Genomic DNA, 18,444 nt, shown 5'->3' with positions numbered 1-18,444 from the left:
TCTTCAATATATAGCCATATTCATAAGCTTACCTCCCAGTAACTTTGGACTAATTCAAGTTCTTCAAGACAACTGTATGTGTAAACCTATGTACAAATATGTTCCTCCATTTGAATCATTGTTTCCAAAACATGGTCAGTGATGAACACAAGTGATATCACATGGTTATCTTTGAAGATAACATGGGATCATATACATTTCAAACAAGCTTTATTGGATTTTAAATAAAGAATGATAATTACAGTGGACACATAAAAATGCTTACCTTTACTCCTATAAGATGATTAATTAACATAATTTTACTTTTCTGTCTTGCTAAGCATAAGTCAAAAAATTGTTATATGACACTTATGAAAAATACTTCAAAGAGTATAGAATAAAGCATTTCTATGAACTTTATATTTTTGGAGCTGAATAGGTATAATAATAAAAATAATAATAGCCCCCAAGTTTTCACATTTACTGAATTTCAGGAACACTGTTAAATGTTTAATTTGCATGAACTCATTTTATACTCAATATATTCTCCTAAAGTAGGTGTTAATATAGTCTTTTTTCACAAATGAAGGTAATCATTGTCTTGAAAAGGTAAACATTCTTATTTTTTGTGTATGTTTAAGTTACAACAAATAAATATCATAAATCTGTAGATTGCTTTGGGTGGTATGCACATTTTAACATTAATTCTTCCAATTTATGAGGATGGTATATCTTTCTATTTGTATTACCTTTAATTTCTTTCATCAATATGATTTCATTTACATGTGGAACCTAAAAAACAAAACAAATGGAAAACAGAAACTCATAAATAGAAAAAAGCTAGTGGTTTCCAGAGGAGAAGGAGGATGGTAGGTCAAATAAGTGAAGGGGATTAGGAGGTACAACGTTCCAATTATAAAATAAATAAGTAATCAAAATGAAAAGTACAGCATAGGGAATCTAGTTGATAATATTGTAATAATGTTGTATGGTGACCATATTTATAGTGGGGAGCATTGAGTAATGTGGAAAATTGTTGAATCTCTGTGTTATACACCTGAAACTAATATAACATTGTATGTCAACTATACTTCAAAGGTAGAGCAAAATTGTGATCAAATATTGTGTTGTGATTCACTGTATATTGCTCCATAACAAAACAAAATACTTCATATGTGTAAAAAAAAAAAAAAGCTAAACACCAAATGCAGGATTTCAAGAGTAAAAAATAAAACAAAATGCTGTCTGTCAGCTACATGTCTGCATAAAGAGAAATAATCTTTACCTACTTTACCTAGGTGATGGTAGGTTAAGTTGTTCTTAAGTATATATGTTAATCCTACATCATCACTTTTCAGCAAGTGGCTATGCCATCTCTTTTCCATCCTTCAAAATTACCCCATAACCAGACTTTATTATAGCATCCAATCTCTTACTAAATAGGTAAACTGATTAATTAAAACAAAGTTTCCTATTCAGATAGTGTTCCATGTACACATTAAATGTGAGTTTTAAGTTTTGCATGATTAACAAAATCTTTTTATACATAGGCAAGTCAAAAACATGAATAAAATGGAAACGTTTAATTTGTTGGATTATTTAGAGTCTTATATTTTCAGTTTTTCATTAGTGCCATTTACTTTTCTAGGCATTTTCAATGTATCAGCGAGGAAATAAGACCAAAATTTTTCTGCTCATGTATTCTACAGTCTAATGTGGCAAGGCAGATGGAATAATAAAACTGAAAAGCATTATAGCAGGTGTTAATATATAGGGCTAAAAGTAAAAAACTGAAGCAAGGTAAGAAGACTCAGAGTTCAGGAGAAGCCCACTTAGCAGTTTTGAACAGTGTGGTCAGAGTAGATCTCTCCTTTAAAGGGCACATTTAAGGAAGGATAGATGAAAGTGGCAAGACTCTATCTACAATGGACTGAATATTTGTGCCCCCCACCCCCTAATTCATATGTTGAAACCCTAATCCCCAGTGTGATGGTATTAGGAGGTAATAAGTCATGAGAATTGAGTCCTCACGAATGGGGTTAGTGACCTTATAAAATAGACCCTAGAATGCTAGTTAGCCCCTTTTCACCATTAGAGGGCACATTGAGAAGATGGCTGTCTACGAACCAGACGACTGACTTTCACCGGACATCGCATCTGCTGGCTTCTTATTCCAGACCTACCAGCTCCAAAACTGTGGGTAAAAAAATATATTGTAATACGTCATCTGATCTATGACATTTTTGTTATAGAAGCGTGAATTGAGTTAGACAATAGCTAAGCAAAGTCAAAGGGAAGCATATGAAGCATTTGAAGAGCTAAAAGATTATAGCAAAAATCTAAAAGCAGGAGTATGCCTGGTTGATACAACACGGAGGCTAGCAGGCCCGGAGCAGGAGAACAGAGATGAATGTAAGAGAGCAAATTCATGGGAAAATAGGTTATGTAGGTTCTAATGTCTAAAGGACATTCTACTTTTTACTGCAAAGGAAATAGGGGTCAGAACAGGGTTTTGAGCAAAGATCTGACTACTTTATTGAGACTAAACTACATGTGGTTAGGGATGGAGAATAGGTAAAAGTAGAAAAGAGAAAATTCCTTGACTGTGCTTGAGTTAATCCAGATCAGAGATGTTAGAGGCTAAGACCAATGGAGGGAGATAAGATGGGTCAGATATTTGATTTTTTTTTTTTTTTGAGGCATGCCAGCAAGTGAATAGTGCATGTGTTGGAGGTTAAAATTAGAGGGTAGGATGAGAACAGGATAACTGACTATAGTCATGTTTGCTAATACTAGAAGTCATTTTAAACTTTTTAATTTTGAAAAAGGCAAAATTTAATCACATGTGTTAATTTTAGAGAATGTTTTATCATGCCAAAAAACACTTATATGGAGAAAATAGTTTTAATGAGATACTTCTGCATAAATGGAATTTTTTAAAAGAGTCATCCTATTCAAAATTTAAAAGCTTTAATAAAAACCGTTTATTTTGGAACATGAATAATGGTATCTAGAACCAGTGACTATCAAGTGAGATAGAAAATATAAATTATAAAAGCATTGTTAAGATGACCCATGCCTAGATGTGATAACTTACAATATTTATTTTTATATTAAACAAATGAAATGGTGTATTTTCTTTTTGACATATACACATACTTTTCAAATTAAATTTCTTGGCTATAATACAACATCTCTCTTTGTGCTCAGATTAATTCAGTGAGGAAATATCTCTCGCAAAAAAAATGTGAAATTGGAATCAAGTGTAGGAAAATATCTTTTCTGTTAAGATATTCTTCTTATTAAACTTTTAATAAGGGTCAACTAGAGAATGAGGCAAATATAATTTAGAGTAGAGCCACTGAAACTTTTAATATAAGCCTTATCAGTAGAAGGACTTCTTATTTTGGGAACTGCAACACACATCTTTCAAATAAAATTTAAAAACATCAAATGCCTGATGGGGTAATTATGAGAAAGATAGTTATATTTGAATGCATACATTATACTGCAGGTGTGAAATTTCAGACTACACTGGAATCATTAAAATGACATTTCTTTTTTGAAGGTAATGAGAAAAAGACTATTGAATTTGACAAAAATTTTTGTCAATATACAAAGACTAGTCTAAAACTTTATTTTTTTATTTTTTTTAGTCTAAAACTTTAAAGTACAATTATATCCCCTCTTTTCAGACAAGTATGGTTTCAATATGTTTGGCATACTGAACAATATATTATATTTTGTTCCCATCCACAGCATGAATCACTCCAAGATTTGCTTTGAAACTATACTCAGAGGTTGAGAGATCAATTTATATCCCATGAAAGTACAGTAACCTGTCTCCCTTTAGCCATAGAAAGCATTGTGATTTTGGAAGAGAGAGGAAAAACAAGAGTATTTTAATCAACCAGAGGTTCATTCTCCTTATAGAGTAAAACATTTCCATATTAGGTATCTTATGCTTATTTTGTTTTTCTTGGATCTTTGGAAGGAAGTACCTGATTTAATGCTGTATCTAACGGAACCTGTTCTCAGTGTTTTCCTGGTCAAAAATGTGTCATTTATTTAAGTGGTTTTGATGCCTTCTATTAGTCCACAATATTTCTCCTATTGCACCATTTAATTGATACTGGCATCTTAGAATAAGTTTATTTCATCAGTCAACATAACATTTATGATCCACTCATGTGCATTATGTCACATGCATTAACCCATTTTTTACATGTAATTGGATTTGGAAATTGAGGGGCTTAAAAATCCACTTACATTCAAGAGACAGATACTAGGAAATTCATATTCCAGCTGCATATCTGCATTTCCCAATAACAAAAACTATTAAAGATTTTAGTTTTCTCCCATTATCTTATAAATTGCTGTGTAAAGTGATGGACAGACAGACATAAGAGAATCCACCAACTCATGTCTCATCTGGGACTTTGCTCATTCAGTCTCCTCCTCTCTCTTTCACTTCCGGTCTGTCTCACTTTCACCTGCCTCTTCCTGCCGCTTGTGAAAATGTTCAACTTAAATTCCTCCCCAATCCTCTTTTCTTTCAAAACATCACCCCGTTTTCCTCCATTCCTTCACCAGTAAATTCCATCAAATTAGTTTGCATGTTCTCAGTGTTCATTCCCTCCCTAATCTGTTTTTGACTCAACTGAAAATGTCTCTTAATGAATTACTAATACTCTTCGATTGGTCCAAAATTTTTCAACTAAATAGAACTTTGACATGTATTCAAACAGGAGTGAGAATGTGATCTCCACTTTGCAGGATAGGGGCTGCATTGTGAAAAGTAATCTCTTAAGGGTGGTGGAGACAAGACTCGAAGCAGGAAGACTCATTGGAGAGACTTGCAGTATCATAGAAGTACGGTGGTCTTGGCTTAAGCTTGGATATTAGGCCATGATTATTTTTAAAAATTAGATTTAGCTGGAGTGCCTGGGTGGTACAGTCAGTTAAACATATGACTGGGTCCTGGTTTTGGTTCAGCTTGTGATCTTATGGTCATGAGATTGAGCCCCAAGTAAGGTTCCAGGCTCACTGTGGAGTCTGCTTGAGGTTCTCCCTCTGCCCCCCACCACACACACCTGTGTGCTCTTTCTCTCTCTCTCTCTCTCTCTCAAATAAGTAAAGAAATATAAAAAAATAGATTTAGGCTGTGTCTCAGAAAAAGTTGGACATAATTTATTTCAGGAATAGTAAAACTGAGTGACAAATAAAGGTTTATTTGTTTTTCCATTTTTATGGAAATGTTAAATAACCATTGGGCAGGAGTATAGAGTCCAGGAGTGAGGCATCAGAGTTGTGAAGCCAGTGAACAAAACTGTATCACTATATGAGACCAAATAAGCTCCCGTGAGGAGGGATTTTAATGGGTTTGACAAGGTGTAAGTCCTTATTTTTTTTTTTACACATACATAATCCAGTATAACTATAATCGTCACATCTATGTCAGACCCCCAGATCTGGTTCATTTTATAAATGAAAGTTTGTACCCTTGACCAATATTTGTCTCTTTCTCCTACCCTGTAGCCCCTGGCAGCCATCATTCTACTCTCTGCTTTGTGAGTTCAACTTTATTAGACTCCACATATGAGACTATAAAGTATTTATCTTTCTGTGTGTAGCTTCTTTCACTTAGCATAATGTCCTCTAGGTTTATCCAGGTTGTTACAATGACAAGACTTCCTTCCTTTTGTGGCTGAGTAATATTCCATTGTATGAATACATATATATACATATATGTACACACATTATTATATAACAGTGTATGAATACATAAAATATTCTATTAAATGAATATTGAATGAATGGATAAAATATATACTTCATTTTCTAGAAGTATACTTCAGAGTCAACATACTTGCCTAAGTCAGCTAGTCCTCAATTAAAAAACATATATATTTCTTCTTTTTCTCCCATTACTATTAGCATCCTATGGAACTGATGACCTTAGAACACATACTGTTTCAGAATTCACGTAATAGTATGCACAATGTTATGAGAGATTATTTGACTTAGAATGTTTAATTTTATGATTATAGGTGTTAACAGCAGAATTATACTTTGCATACTGTGCTAGTTCTACCACTTAGGAGGGAAAATTGATCAAAGGGTAACATACCTAATTTTTCCCAAGCCATAATGTTTTTCCCACCAGGAAGAGGGGATAACCAATAGCACCATAGCTATAGTTTTGTGACTTTGTCAGATTAAAACTTGTTAAAAGGAGGACAGGGTGCCAGATGATGAGCTTTGTTTCAACAACAGACCACAAAAGAAACTGAAATAGAAAAGTTTATTGTAGCTCCTGGAGGAATTACCTGGTGATCTCATGGTGATGAGATCAAGCCCCAAGTCAGTCATGGGTCCAAGGTCCAAGTAAAGTCCAGATAGAGACAGCAATAGGACGTAGGACACATGCCTTTATTATAGTCAGTGGGTGGAGTACTCTGGGGGTACCTGAGCCAAGAACTAGATTGATCAATTCATACTAAAAGAGTGGGGTTTTAGTAAACCCTGGAGGGGTCTTTTACTAAGGCATCCATTAGAGGTAGGCCTTGGGAGGCAGGGGAGATTATTGATCACAAGAACCTTTTGGAAGTCAGATTAGGAATTTATACTTATGACTCTGTGGGCATCTAAGGCTTGCATTTACATGAGCAACTAGTGTCAGTTTAAGGTAGCTGCGGTCTACTTGACCAAACAAAATGGATACTAAGGCAGCAACACTATGGAGTATGTGAGCTAAACTCTCCACACATGGCCAACCTAAAAGTCCCCGGCCTCAGCTTCCAAGAAATAGTATCAGAAGTTATCTTTTCAATTTACATAGAGCTGTGACAGAGACTTTCAGATAATACTGTTTCCATTCAGCTATCTTATGCTAGTAATAAGATGCCTCCTTTGAAGTAGGTGTTATAATACTGGACATATAAAATCACCCATTAAAGAGAAGGTCAAACCATTCATTGTCTTTATTTTCAGATCACCAACTAATGTCCAAAAGATATATCCAAAACCCATCTGTGAGCTACACACGTTCATCACTTCCCACCCTTGAGGAACAGAATCAAGGTACATTCGAGTAATAATCATTGTCATGATGAACAAACCCTAATGGATATAATGACTCAGACATGGTATGTTTATTTCTGATTCATGGAAATTCCAGATTGGCAGTTGACTCTCCTAAGGGGTGATTTAGGAACTCAGTGTCTTTATACAGCACGGCCCCACCATATTCAGAGTGTCTTTAAATATTATGATGTTCACTGCATCAAGATGTTAGGGAGGAAAAGATAGAGTGGAAAAGCACATTTGTTTTCTAAGAACATCTGTCTTAATTGTGTCACACATCACTTCACTCATTATCTCAGGCCATCTCATGGGCGAACACTCTAGGAAGAGGTCTTCCTCCTGCACACAAAAAACAGTTCATGATGAGCCTACACTTAAATACAAAGTAAAAGGACAATACACTGAAAGAGGGGAGACTATTTTTGTGACTTGGCATATACATTTTAAAAATGGTTCACAGAAAGAAATAAGGATAAAAATTGATTAGGCTTCATTAAAAGTAATAATTCTACTCATTAAAATATATCATTAAGAAAATGAATATGTAGGGATCCCTGGGTGGCGCAGCAGTTTGGCGCCTGCCTTTGGCCCAGGGCGCGATCCTGGAGACCCTGGATCGAATCCTACGTCGGGCTCCCGGTGCATGGAGCCTGCTTCTCCCTCTGCCTGTGTCTCTGCCTCTCTATCTCTCTATCTGTGACTATCCTAAGTAAATAAAAATTTAAAAAAAATTAAAGAAAATGAATATGTAAAGCACAGATTGGAAGAAAATAGTAGCAAAACACATTATCTTTACAAGTACTGGTATTCAGGACATATAGAGAACATCTATAACTTAATTTTTAAATTTGGGAGGAAAAGGAAGGAAATACATGAATAGACAATTCAGAAATGTAGAGCTAATGAGAATTTGAAAAAAATCTCAACATGAACAGTCCTCAGAAGTGTTGTAATTTAAAACCAGTGAGAAACACCTACATGCCCACAAAAAAATGACTAAAATCTAAAATTTAAAAAGACTTACAATACCTAGTGTTCCCAAGGATGCAGAGCTTTCCGAACTCTCAGACACACTTTGTGGGGATGTAAAATGGTGCATACTTTTGGGAAAAATAAATGACGGTTTCTTATAAAACTAATCAGGCATGGTCCTATGATCTAATGTGATCTTGTGATTATTAGTAAGAAATATATATTTGGTCTTTGTCTCCATTCCTGATACAAAGGTCCTAAAACCCTAGGAATTTCCTATGATAAGAGTGATGAATGTGTCTTGATATTCGTAACAAACTCCTGTCAACCTGAGTTTATGTTATGAAATGACTTTTGGAGATCCCTAAGGACGAGGGCTGTTGCCAGGGGAACAAACCCTGAGACAGGAGGGTTGGAATTTTCAGCAACATCCCCAGGCCTCTGGGGAAAAGGAGAGGGGCTGGAGATTGAGTTAATCACTAATGGCCAATGGTTGAATCAATCATGCCTACATAAGAAGCCTCCAAAAAATCCTAACTGAAGGGGTTCAGAGCAATTCCAGAGGTGCTGGGAAAGTGATCCACCCAGAGAGCATGGAAGCTCCTCGATGCTTCTCACACAACTTGCCCTAGGCATCTTTTCCATCTAGCTCTTCCCGAATTGAATCATTTTTATAATAAAACAGTAACCTAGTAAGTTGTTTTTCTGAGCACTGTGAGCCGATCTAGCACATTATTTAACCTGAGAAGAGAGTCATGAGAACGTATTGCCAGACATTCAGGGGCACAGGTGATACCAGACTGGGATCTAAAACTGGGAGGAGAGAGGATCTTGTGAGACTGAGGCCTTAACTCATGGGATCTGATACAGACTCCAAGGAGAGAATGTCAGAAACAAATTGAATTGTGGGACACCCGATTTGTATTCAGTGAGTTATGGAATTGCTAAATTCAAGGGAAAAAAAAAATATAGCTGGTGTCAGAAGTGTTGGCGTGACTAGGAATAGAGACAAAAGAAAGATATTTTCCTTTAGTTTGTGTAGAGAAGGAAACATTTCTTCTCCTTTCACCCAACACTTCTAAGTGTTTACCCTCGAGAAATGAAAATATGTGGATGGAAAAAGCCTTATGCATAGATGTCTGTGGCAGTTTTACTTATGATCGCCAGAAACTAGAGGGAGCCCCGGTGACCCTCCATAGGGAAGTGAATATACAAACAGTAGTATATTCATAAAATTGAATAATACTCAGGAATACAAAAGAATGAAACAATGACTTGTACAAAACCATGGGTAATTCTTTGAAACAAAATATTGAGTGAAAGAATCTATTCACAATGACTACCTACTATAGTATGACTCAAAAGATATGACTCTAAAATCAGCAAGACTAACCAATGGTAAAATATATTGAAATAAAATATATTTTGCCTCTGTGGAATAAGAGAGGGACTATGTAGGAAGGAGCATGAGGTGCTTTTCTAATTGATAGTAATATTTTATATCTTAATAAGGACTTGAGAATATACAGGTGAATGTTTGACAAACTCAGTGAAATTGTGCATTTCATTGTTTGCACATTTTACATTAAAAGGAAAAAAAAAACCTAGATTTTCATGATTTCCAGTTAATGGTATCTATGCTAAGGTATGTAGTGGGGGTGGAGGTTACTTACACTTTGATATTTATAAATTATAAGGTAGTGGCACCTGGCTGGCTCCGTGGGTTGAGAGTCTGTCTGCCTTCGGTTCAGGTCATGATCTTGGAGTCCTGGCATCCGGCTGAGCACTGGGCACCCTACTCAGTGCAGAGTCCACTTTTCCCTCTTCCTTAGGCCCCTCTCCCCACATTCTCTCTTTTTTCAAATAAATAAATAGAATCTTTAAAAAAAATTATAAGGTAAATTGATGGAAAGATAAGGAGATATATTAATATGTGGTAAAGCAAAAATAGTAAAATAAAATATGAATGGTGATGAATATATATACAATGTGTTCACTGTAAAATTCTTAAACTAGGCTCTATGTTGGAAAATGTTTGTGATAAAATACTAAAAACAATTTGGGTTGTTTTGATTGACAAATAGCCACATGCTTGTTTGTTTAAGCACGCTCCTCGTTGAAACCCCAGGTTTGCACAAATTTGAAATCTTGAATCCAGTTATCTTTAGACTCACATAAAATGAGTTATAAAAAATAAAGATTTTAGAGGTTTTAGTAGTAAGATACTTGAGTCTATTTTTCTCTTATTCTTTCAAAAAGAAAAATCTTTATTCTCATGTCATTTTCTACATAAATCTCAAAGCCATTGGATATCTAGAATTTGAGGTCTTTAGTATCTTAGATTTGGGGGTGTTTAATTTGCCTTTCTGTGGTAATATGGGATTACGCCAGAAGTGTAGCTAATGCTATTGCACATTTTCCAGATGTTCTATCAGAATCACACAGATTTGGGAGATCATTACAATGAATTATTTTCCTCTTAAATATGAAATCATTTACAACAAAAGCAACTTCACCATGGAAGCTGAGATTCAGAGATACCAAGGAGTCTTTCCAGGTCAGATGGTATAGAGGGCCTGATGGATGCAGTGGCACATCATAGTATCATCAGGATGGCACTTTAAGAAGTACTCAATGAAAATAAATGAATAAATGAATGCATGAGTGAATGTGAATACTTATTTATTTAAATTTATATACAAAAACCAGATCTTCGTAATCAATTCCGGTTTCAAACTTTATTTGACTCACTCTCAGGTATACTGTTAGTGTGACACGGTTGATAAATCCTGGGTTATTTTAAATGGAAAGAAACAGCCTAAGTACAATGATGCCCCCAAGCACTTGTAGTGTACATGTTGGTCCTTGGTTGTAGAATCCTGAAAATGAATTTCTATGCAATTAGTATAATCATAGTAAATTTCAATAATGGATGCTTGCTTAAATAAAACTGTGTTTTATCAAATGAATATCTATCATCAATCTATCTACTGAGAGACCTGGAATGATGGGCCAAGTGAGACAAAAACTTATGAGGTCAGAAATATGAGTTGGCTGTGAAAGAGTTTTGTGGTAACGAGTAACCTCTTGAGGGAAGTCCCATGGCTTTGGTACTATCAAGAATATAGTTTGTGATATAAGAAAATATCATAGCAATTAAGCATGAAAAAGTGAGCTAAAATCAGTCTACAAGGAACAAATTCTTAAAAGAAAATTTTACATCACCATTAATATCTATGACTAGTTTTAACACCGATAAGTGCCTTTTTTTAAAAAATTCTTTTTGGTTAAGGCCAAAATAGATTAAATGGAACATACTTGGGATACACATACACAAAAAAAATGAAATTCTAGGGATTTAAGTGCAATTGATTATTGTGTGGGATAATAGTGGATTGATTTCTTTGGTGCTAATTTCAAGTGGACTAAATTCTCATCTGTCAAGAGTAGTTTTATGTAGTGTAGAAATATAGAATAAAGAACCTCTTAAATGTCTTGAGGTTCTGTATTCAAAGATTCCCCTCAAAATGTATGACCGCCACTTTTATAATAAGTAAGTTTTAAAACAACCAACTCTAAAATGATTCTTGGAGGATTTAATGCTTTATTTAAATCTCCTTTGATAGAAGCAAAGGTGAGAATCCTCCAGATTGTTATTTATAGCTCATGCTCTTAAAAATATTATTTTATGTCAAATGTTTTTTCACTGGATCATGGCATTAGGATAAAAGTCATAACTGAAATTTCCATTATGAAGTCTTGCTTTAGAGTTACATTATCGCTTACATGTCAGTGTGAAGCAACACCCATGCACACTCACATTTACTATTTAATAAAGCCTTACTGGTCATTTGATCATTTTTTAGTTGGTTTTAAGACTATGAAAGGTTTAGAAAGATCTACATATCATCCCAGACAATTATTTTTTAAGAGACTATGGCTTTACTAACATTTTTTTAAGATCAAAAACTGATTGTGGATATTTTATGAATAAGTAACATTAATCAGTATGTTATAATAATAAAACATTTATTTTATTAGATAATATTATTTAATTTTAATTTTTTTAAATGAATGTTTATTCATTTTTGTAAATCAAAATTTAGAGAATCTGTGGTGTGTATCTTACAAAACAATATTAGTTTATACATTGAAAACCATTGGTTTGGCAGAGTTTTATTTTCACTGGTTTCTCTTCAGTCTCACCTGAAAGCAGGTATTGGATGTTTTTCCTTCTTTAACACCTTACTTTAGTGTTCTTAGTCAATCTGCATATTAGAAATCACCAGAGAGACTTTAAAAAATATATTGATGTCTCATTCTCACCTCATATCCATTACAACAAAATCTCTGTGGCGATGGGGTGTTGAAGCCTGGGCGGTATTTTTAAGTTATGTGAATCTGATATGCATTTAGGACTGAGACTTGTCTGACCTTCCAACTCCAAGTATGGACTTGAGACTGATGCACTGTTGTGACCTGGCAGCTTGTTGGAAAGACGGGATCTCAGATGGCACTACAGGCTTCTTGAGTCAGAATTTGTATTTTAACAAGATCCCCAGGTGAAGGCATTTGCATAGTAAAGTTGGAGGTATTAGAGTTCTGGGCCATTGCGGAGGAGGGTTTGTCTATTTGATGTAATTAGGGACAGCAGAGGAACGTGCACATGTTCTTGAAATGAACATAGAGGAACAGGAGGATGTCGAGAGGAAGGCTTCCGTCTCTGATCACGAGAAGGCCTGCTGTGAGAGCCCCACCTCACTAGATAGGTGGACTGTGTCCTTTGTGACTGTCACGTAGTCTCACTGGGACATGAAAAACTTGGAGCCTGCTTTGGTAGAGCGAGCCACCAGATGCCAACCCTGCACACCTTCATCCTGTAGGGGAGCCCCCCCAGGCCCTCCCGAGGGAACACCTCCCCCTCAGGGACAGGGCACTGCTCACTGACCCTGTCCTGCTCTTCCTTCCTCTAGTCTTCATCCCATCTAGTACTTCTCGCATAAAGTGAGACCAGTTTCCTTCTAGACGTTAGCCTTTTTAATCTTAAAATCGTTTTTATTTTCTCAAAATGCCCAACGCTTACAAGCAAAAGATGAGGCTTTCAAACTACTGTCTCTGTTAGGAATTTGAAATATTAAATAGGACCTCAAAAGCAGAATATTTTAGTTTCTGTCTCCATATAATCTTTCTATAAGGTTTTGAATTTTGAGAAAACAGATGTCGCAAGCTCGATACAGGAAGGAAGGCACAGAAGATGACTTTGAGGGAAACTTTGGTCGATCTAATATTTAACAATGAATGATGAGTATAGCTCTGTGTAGTTATGGTTAGAATATTAGTTCTTAGATCTGTAATTTTTTTCCTGGTGGTGCTTTGATATAAAGACTCTTTACACTTATTTTAACTCTAAGGGATTTCATTTTAAATAATATTTGTTGATTCAGCACCTCCTGCAAGGAAAACTAAAATTCAGCATAATTTGAATTTTATTGTAAATAGTATATATTACTTACAAGCCTTCAGGCACTCACCACTTAATAAAATCATGCCCCTTGCATGATATCCTTGGTCTCTGAGAGGTACTTCCTAATAGGCTGATTTCATGTATGAAATTCATTACAGTGAATCAGAAGGATGTTTTTTTCTTGGTAGGATGATAACTAGGTGCTATAGTTACACACATAATAAAGAACAAGATTTGTCTAGATGTGTCATAACTTTTCAGCATAAATGTGGCCTAAGTCAAAGGAGATCTTGATCTCAGTCTAGTTCAGAGTACACAGATATTCAGTGCTGGATTATTCGGTAATAGTATTCGAAAGAAAATTTATGTTAAGCTGTGTCTGCATAAAGTGCTATTATTAGGAGTATGATGTTTTATGTGCAAACACAGGCAAATACCCATACACAATTTGCTTTATGTTAATAAATGGAATGCGTCAGGGATCATTTGTGATACAGCATTATTGAGTATATTAGACAATAAGCAAGTGGTGTGATAAAACTCCTACCCGCAGCCCCAAATCTATTGATATGGGTTAATTGCTACTCTTCTTATATCCAGGCACACAGGGATCCAGGTTTCTTTAATCTTGAAGTGTCACTACCACCACCTGAATGACTGACATTCAAGTTTGCCAAGATAGAAAAATAAGTTCTATCAACTTCATAAAATTGGGAAAGAAATGAATGTCCATATTCTTATGTGAACTAGTAAGGAGTATTCGGTGTTTCTTTTCTTTTTTTTAATAATTTATTGATTTATTCATGAGAGACATAGAAAGAGAGGCAGAGACACAGGCAGAGAGAGAAGCAGGCTCCATGCAGGGAGCCTGACGTGGGACTCGATCTGGGACCCCAGGATCACACCCTGGGCCAAAGGCAGACGCTCAACCACTGAGCCACCCAGGTGTCCCAGGATTCAGTGTTTCCACCAAAGATATCACAATGTAAATAACATGATAATATATGGATCTATACATGCTTGAGGTTATTATATGTAAACACACAAATGTATATGCACGTATATATGAGCATGTATGTATATATAATGTGCACATACAGGTACATATATATGTATTAAGTACATAAGCAGCTTCATATATAATATGCATGATATATGTCATATATATGAGTATATTTACATAAACGTGAGTATATGTACATTATACATATGAGTATATTTGCATATGTATGAGTATACGCTTGTGTATACATATGTATATACACACACACACACTCATATGTAATGTGCTTAGGTCGTGCTTAGGTTCCATTTTTATAGTAACTATGTACCTTCATTACTTTAATTAACAATATGTTTTAATATCTACTATGAGACCAAGTTGCTAAATGCGTATTTATGGAAAGAGTGATTTGCTAATTGATGGATTATTTAACCATTTATTATTAGTGCAGCTGCAGTTTTATAAAGTTTAGAAACATGTCTATTCTTATTTGTGTTACAATAATTGGTGCGTTGGAATACATATGGGTGGACCACCAGATCCTTCTTCTAGCGTTCTATTTCTTTTCGCCATAGATGTTTCAGAGGAAATATTAGAAACATATATAAATAGACACTAAAGAATTACTGGAGTAATTCAACACATGGCTGCTTCAGCAACTTTATTTGAATCTTTTTTATATTTGTTGTTTACAACAACTCTGAATAAAATGTAAATTTTCCCACAGGTTCTTAAAATAGATGTGTTTAAAAAAATTCTCAGGAGGAACATATGAGTTGAATAACAAGAAGTTTTCCTTTTATAAGTCTCTTTAGCATATTTTTTCTTGGGGCAATTCAGGCAGACTAAACAATTTTGACACAAATAAGAGCTGCTTAAATTGTAATTTTAAAAGAAATCTTGAAATAGGTATGTCTCCTCTTGAGAAGAATTGATGTGCGTGTAGTATGAAAACTCATTCCCAAAAGATAATTGGAGCATTTTTCTTTTATCTGTGAGTTGATTCTTAATAATCAGAAAGTGTTCTAATTTTAAAGATGAAGGGGAATAAAAAGAAGAAAAAAACCCAAGTTAGCTCAAAAGATAATAGCAGAATGAACTAGCTGCAAATACAACTCTCAAAACGCTTTGTTCTTTTAAAATATATCTTACTATGGCTTCTAAAATTAGTTTAACAGAAACAGAAGATATAATTTCCATGTCTCTGCTTATCATTTTAAGCATTTTCTAGTGTGCATATATGTACGCACATATGTATAAATTTATATAATTCTTAATCTTTACTCAAACACATCAGATTTGGATTCTGTATCTGTACCTCAGATAGCATTACATCTGTTTTAAAATGTTACTCTCTGAATGTGATCCATTACACAATTACTCAACCAAGGTTATGCAGTTAAAGTTCTCACCCATTTTCCCTTGACTAGAATTCAAGTGTACAGTTCAATCCATAAAATGTATTTTTAAAAGACTAATTGTTTCTTACTGCTTCAATTATGTTATCTTACACGTTTGGGAGTCACATGTCCAAAATGGCTTTTACTGGCCTAAAATCAAGGTGTCTGCAGGGTCGTGTTACTCCTGGAGACCCCAGGAAAGAACCCATTCCTGGGTTTCTGAAGCTTTTGGAGGCTTCCTGCCTTTCTTGGCTCATGGCCCCTCCCATTTTCAAAGCAGGAAGGCCCAGCTGAGTCTTCCTCACGTCGCATCACCCTGACCTCTGCTGTCTTCACATCTCCTCTCCCTCTGACCACCCAACTCCCTCCTCCACATTGAAGGACCTCTGCCGTTACAGCGGAGACAAATGAGCAATCCAATATTCTCCCTCCATCTCATGATCTTCAGTGTAATCACAGCTACCAAGTCCCTTTGGCCGTGTAAGGTAGGACACTCACAAGTTCCAAGGACTGTCCTGTGAACATCTTTGCGGGACTATTGTTCTGCCCAATGCAAAAAGGCACATATTTTTTCCTTGTAATTTCAGAGAACTTCTCACCTTGCTCTCCCCACTCTCACTTAATAGCAGGTAATCATTATTAACCATGTGATGTGCATCCTCCCAGGCCATTTTTCAAGTGTAGCTACCCATAAATAGGAAGATACTTATATCAAGGGACAATTTATCCTATTATTGAACTTGAATTTTCCCTTCAAATACATTTTGTGAATATTTTTCAGTGTTGTTTTCTTTTCTTTTCTTTTCTTTTCTTTTTTTAACAGGCCTCCTGCCATAGGTTTACATGTAAACACATTTTTAACTTGGTGATTACTGCCAAATTGTTCACTAAAAATGCTGTGAAATTTAGACAGTTACTTACTGCGTTGGTAGCACTCTGTTCCTTACAGTTGTTTGTGGAGATTAGACATTATAATTCATTATAGTATTGGTCAAATTGGGAAAATGTATCATTTAGGTATTTTAATTTACATTTCTATGATCACTACTGAATCTAAGTGTGTCTTCATAGATGCTCAAGGTCTGAGGTTTAGGCACACACTGAGTACCTAAAATTCATTATGTTGCTCCTTTTATTTCCTTATTGCTTTAAAGATTTGTATAGTGTCATACGCCTCTTGAAATTCTTGAAATGGTATGTGGAATTTAAGAAACAAAACAGATAAACATAGGGGAAAGAAGTAAAAAAGGAGAGTGACGCAAGTCGTAAGAGATTCTTAATTATAGAGAACAAACTATAGAGGGTTGATGGAAGGGAATTAGGTGGAGGGATGGACTAAATGTGTGATGGTATTAAGTAGGGCACTTGTAGTGAAGGGCACTGGATGGTATGTGTAAGTGATGAATCAGTAAATTCTGTTCCTCAAACCCATATTACTCTATATGTTAACTCACTAGAATTTAAATAATTTTTTTAAAAAAACCCTGTACAAAACCAGATTGTGGAGACAAAATTTAAAAAGTGGAACAGAATAGTGATGCTGGGCCATCACCCGAATGGTATTTATAGTCTTGCCAAGGGATGATGCTATATCTCATTCACGTTTGTCAGTAACATGCTGACCCCTGACACATCCTAAACTCTAACATTTTTTTCTGCTCTTACTACATTGAAATTATGTCCAATAATAGATGGATAGATCCCTACATCCTTCAAAACATATCATATTACTTTTCATAATATATTCTTCATTATGCACTGTTTATATCATGTTAGTCTTCACTTTGTAGTTCTCTGTCTGCAGCAAAATAATTTTTCTTCCAAATATCTACACTTTAAAATAAGACTTCTTGTATCTGATTCCAGTCACTGTCTGTGATTGCTGGTTTTGTTCTCCATCAATATGATCTTTTAGAAGAATAAGATCAAAACTTAGAAGGTCTATGTGAAACAAACATAAATGTCCCTGGTGATACTACTTTTACCTAACGCATATCAGTTTTCTGTTGTTGTAATAAGTAGTTACCATAAACTTAGAGATTGAAATAACACAAATTGATTATTGTATGGCTGTGTTCATCCATAAGTCCCACATAGATCTCACCAAGCTAAATTATTATTAGAAGCTCTACAGGAGGATGTTTTCTTGCTCATTTGGGTTGATGGTGGATTTCAGTTCCTTGCATTTGTGGTTGGAGGAACCAAAATCCCTTTTTTTCTTGTTGGCTATCAGCTCAAGATCATTCCCAGCTTCTAGAGGCTGATGCATTCCTTGGTTTATAGCTCTCTTTCTCCATCTTCAAAGACGGTGCTGTGAGGTTGCTTATTGGCCATGTTTCATGTTTTTGACCCTTCCTTTTTCATCACTTCTCACAATGCTCTCTCGTCACAATCAGGGAAGATTCTCCACTTTTAGGGCCTCATGTGATTAGACTGGGACCAACTGCATAGTTACAGGGTAGTCTCCCATCTCAAATTCTTTACCTTTAATCATATCTGCAAAGTTTTTTTTTGCCATGTATGGTAGCATATTAACAACT

The 18,444-nt window shown here is 35.2% G+C and overlaps 1 long non-coding RNA gene across 1 annotated transcript in view; it reads left to right on the top strand.

Annotated features, from left to right (window-relative positions):
* The window catches only part of LOC129498741 (uncharacterized), a 221,363-nt gene that overhangs the window by 183,336 nt on the left and 19,583 nt on the right, over positions 1 to 18,444 (top strand). Inside the window, exon 3 of the long non-coding RNA XR_008662193.1 lies at positions 6,973 to 7,062. This is a non-coding gene — a long non-coding RNA (uncharacterized LOC129498741). The remainder of the gene's footprint in view (positions 1 to 6,972; positions 7,063 to 18,444) is intronic.

Source organism: Nyctereutes procyonoides, unplaced genomic scaffold, assembly GCF_905146905.1.
Source record: "Nyctereutes procyonoides isolate TBG_1078 unplaced genomic scaffold, NYPRO_anot_genome, whole genome shotgun sequence".
NCBI classification, from domain to species: Eukaryota; Metazoa; Chordata; class Mammalia; order Carnivora; family Canidae; genus Nyctereutes; species Nyctereutes procyonoides.
This window is presented reverse-complemented; position numbering and strand designations above follow the sequence as displayed.